Below are 4518 nucleotides of genomic sequence, written 5' to 3'. Positions count from 1 at the left end.
GCCCGCCACCGTCCCGGGCCCCCGAGCGCCGTGTGTGACGTCACCAAGGCTTCTGGGAACTGTAGTCCTGGTTCGCTGAGGGATTCGGAAAGGGAAGAGACTCAGTCGCGGGGGCCTCTGGGAAACATGACCCCGGGGTCGGAGTATATGTAGCTGTGCGCTTATGCCTATTGCTCTCCCCCAGACCTGCCCCCCCTCCTCCCCCGTGAGTCTCTTCCCGCAGGGGCTCCTCTTACCTCCCCCCCCCACTCCTGCCCCTTCCCTTCCCTTCCCTGGGCGGGGCTCGCTCCGTGTTCCTGCCCCGGCTGTGATCCCGGCCGCCAGGGTGGGGTGTCCCACGTCTGTCCGGCCCCACAGCGCACTGCTCCCCACATGCTGGGGGTCCCGTAACGCGGCTGGATTAACTCTCCCGTGGACCCCTGGGGGTCTGGAGTGCGGGGGTGGGGGCAGGGGATTGGGGTGCGGCTCTAGCTGGGGGGGGGTGCAGCCAGGGATGGGACAGGGGTTGGGGTCTGGCAGGAGGTTTGAGGTGTGGGCTAGGGCTACCATATTTCAACAATCAAAAAAGAGGACACGGGGGGGGGGGGTGTGAGCCCCGCCCTAGCCCCCATCCACTCCCTCCCACTTCCTGTCCCCTGACTGGCCCCCTCAGAATCCCCAACCCCCCTGCTCCTTGTGTCCCCTGACTGCCCCCTCCTGAGACCCCCCCCACCCTCCCTAGAACCTTACCCCCTACCTGTCCCCTGACTGTCCCGACTCTTATCCTCACCCCCGCCCCCAGACAGAGGCCCGGGACTCCCACGCCCATCCAACCACTCCCTGTGCCCTGACTGCCACCCCCCCCCCAGAACCCCCAACCCATCTACCTCCCCTGCTCCCTGTCCCAACTGCTCCGACCACTCTCCACACCCCTGTCCCCTGACAGGCCCCCCCAGAACCTCCAACCCCCCCTACTCCCTGTCCCTTGACTGCCCCCTCCAGAACCCCCCTGCCCCTTCTCCAACCCCCTGGCTCCCTTACCATGCTGCTCCGCGGCACACTCCAGGGAGCATCTGGACACAGCCACAACTGGCTCAGAGGGCCTGGGGGTAGGGAGACTTCAGAATACCTTAATGGGGGGGACCCCCCCAAGGCCTCTAACCACCATCTGTCTAGGGCTTTGTTTTTTTTTTTTTAATCTTCCCCAACATCTATCCCCCAGCACCAGGCTGGGCACGGCTACTGCTGCCAGGCGTCCTTTCCATCGGTCAAGTACCCCGCAGTCACCCTCCCCCTGCCCCCGCTCCGTTCCAGCGAGGGCACGACCAGCGCCCTGTGAGGAAACGGACACCTGGGCTCCAGACAGGAGCTAAATTCTGTTTTCCCTGCTGCGGGGCAGTTCTCTCCCCCCTGCAAAAGCAGGTTAGAACAGCCGTGCCCCGGCTCTCCCCAGGGTGCCGCACACTGGGCAGCAGGGGAGGGGGGGGGGAGGAGGAGGGAGGATCTCTAGAGCTGCCGGAGGACGCCTGGCCAGTGATTTGAAGCTGCAGGGGAGGGAAGGGGAGGAGAGGCTCTGGCTGCTGGAGCCCCATGCTAGTGGCTCAATCCAGCCGGCCGCACTATCACCCGCGCCGTGCTCTGCAGGGGGGGAGAATGCCGGACATTTTAAGATATTTACAAATTCCCCCCCGAACGCTATTTTTAACCTAAAAAGCCGGACGTGTCCGGGAGAATCCAGACAAATGGTAACCCTAGTGTGGGGTCTGGGTGGGAGTTTGGGTGTGGGAGGGGGCTCAGGGCTGGGGTTGAGGTCTACGGTGCATGCTCTGGCCAGGAGGCACTTACCTCGGGCAGCTCCTGGTCAGTGGCACAGCAGGGCTAATGCAGGATCCCTGCCTGCCTTGGCTCCATGCTGCTCTGCTTCCCGAGGTGGCCGGCATGTCTGCTCTGCGCGGTGCACAGGTCCTGCGGCCAATGGGAACTGCAGAGCTGGCACTGGGGGCGGGGGCAGCATGCAGAGATTCCCTCAATCCCCTCGCCTAGGGGCTGCAGGGGCACATCAGCAAGCCGGCGCTGGCGGCTCCAGTCTCGGGGGGGGGGGGTGCCGAGGCTTGGGGACCAGTGTGCGGCCTGTGGCACGGAGATTTGCCACAGTCTGGGTGAAAAGAAGCCACGGACTGCATCCTGGCCTGCGGCGCTCCCCCTTAGCCTGAGGCCTTGGGCTGCAGCCCCTAAAGCCCCGCATTAATCCGGCCCTGCCTGTAACAAAAACAGACGCCCTGGGTGCCAATGCCGTGAGGCTTTCCTGGCCTGCCGATCTAGCCCAGCAAAAGCCAGGGCCCCCAGGTGTCTGAGCAAGGGGTAACTGTGACGTTCCCCACAGTACAATCTGGATCTGAACAGCTGTGCCCTCAACTCTCTAACCTGGGGTTCTTCACTGTGAGAACAACCACTGCTGGTCTGCTCACGCACCGCCTCCAACATGTAAAAATCACTCCCTGCTGAATTATCTGAGAGCTTCTAGCCAGCTGCTCCTGAATTATATTACAGAGCGACACCAGTAAATTCCCAGTCCCAGATTTGTCTCCAGAAATGTGCATCTTGTACTGCCCAGCTCTTTCCTTCTGGGCAGTACAAGCTCATAGAAAGTCTACCATTTCATTCATAGAAAATGATATGCACAAACCCTTTTATCTCAGATGGAGTTTCCCAAACCATTCAAACACATGCTGGTTTAGATAAAACAATAAAGCAAGTTTATTAACTACAGGAAGATAGATTAATGATAAGTGATGAGGCATAAAAGAACTGGTTACAAAGCAATAAAAAGTAAAACACAAACTAATATGTAACTTAACAAGCAAAGTGAATTTAAAGCAAAAGATTTCTCTCACCATATGCTTACAGTAGTCTGGCTGGATTCCTTCAGCGAGGACCCTCCCCCAGTTCAATGATGCTTCTTTTGTCCTTTAAACACCATTGATAGAGATGAGGGGAGAGAGGTGATTTGAGGTCTCTGTTCCTCATTTTTATATCTTTTCCTCCTCTTTGAGAATCATCTCCAACAGGGGTTCAGGGACAGCCAGTCTGTCAAGATGTAAATTTCTCATTCACACCCTTCTTCCTACCAAAGAATGGCTGATTTAGCCAGGTGATAGTCCATTTGATTGTGTGTACTATCATTATATGTGAAGTTATGAAGTTTTGCTATGTGCGTGGTACTGAAATATGTTGTGAGGTTGGGAGACGCACACAGACAGCCTTTCAGTGGCAACAAAGGAGCAGCTAGTAAAGCAGATTTATATCAGAATCAGCCAGACAGGTGTTGATGACTCCTTACAGAGGGTACATACGCAATGGGGGCTGCTTAGCCTTCAAGTCACAGCCCGGATCTTTCTAGCCCCTGGAAAGAAAGTCTAAATGAGGGTTGATGACATCACCGCTTGGATGTCATTCCTCCCCCATGGAATCACAGGACTGGGAGGGACCTTGAGAGGTCATCTAGTCCAGTCCCCTGCACTTATTGCTGGACTAAGTATTATCTAGACCAGGGGTCTCAAACACGCAGCCCACGGGGTGATTTTCTGCGGCCCGCGAGCCCCCCCCCCGCCCTCCCCCAGTGTTTACCAGAGCAGCTCCGGCCGGACATGCACCGGGGGCAGGGCATGCTCCCTGCCTGCCTGCCCTGCCCTGCGCAGCTCCGTGGGGAAAGGGGGGCGAGGGGGCTGTGTGTGGCTGTTACTTCAGGCGGAGCCCCCAGCAGCTCCAATTGGCCGGGAACGGGGAACCGTGGCCAATGGGAGCTGCTGGAGGCGGTGCCTCAAGCAACAGAAACACACAGCCCCTACACCTCCCTTCCCCACGTTCCAGCCTCTTGTGGGGGCAGGGCAGACAGGGAGCCTGCCCTGCCCCCGGTACGCGCTGGGCCAGATCCTGCCCCCTGAACCCATCCTGCAGCCGAACCCCCTGCCCTGACCCCCCTGCCATACCCTGCACCCCTCCTGCACCCCGACCCCCTGCCTCACCCCTCACCCTTCCTGCAACCCAACCCACTGCCCTGAGCCCCATGCCGCACCCTTCCTGCACCCCGACCCCCTGCCATACCCTGCACCCCTCCTGCACCCTGAGCCCTCTGCCACACCCTGCACTCCTCTTGCACCCCAATCCCCTGCCCTGAGCCCCCTGCTGCACTCTGCACCCTGATGTCTTGCTGTACCCCTTACCCCTCCTGCACCCCACACCCCAACCCCCTGCCCTGAGCCCCCACCACACCCCTCCTGCACCCCCTGGGCCGGGCCAGATCCTGCCCCCCGAGTCCCTCCTGCATCCAAACCCCCTGGGGGCAGGGAGGGGGCAGAGTTGGGGTGGGGATTTCGGGGAAGAGGTTGGAATGGGGGCAGAGAAGGGGTCAGAAGAGGTGGGGCAGGGGCCTCATGGAAGGGGTGGAGTGGGGGCAGGGCCGAGGGTGGCAGGGAGGGAGGTGTCAGTAATGCAGCCCTTGGGAAATGTACTAGTCCTCATGTGGCCCTCATGGTCATT

The sequence above is a fragment of the Chrysemys picta genome, chromosome 4 (genome assembly GCF_011386835.1).
Source record: "Chrysemys picta bellii isolate R12L10 chromosome 4, ASM1138683v2, whole genome shotgun sequence".
Classification (NCBI taxonomy): Eukaryota; Metazoa; Chordata; order Testudines; family Emydidae; genus Chrysemys; species Chrysemys picta.
The sequence above is the reverse complement of the archived record's forward strand: the minus strand, read 5'-3'. Positions refer to the sequence as shown.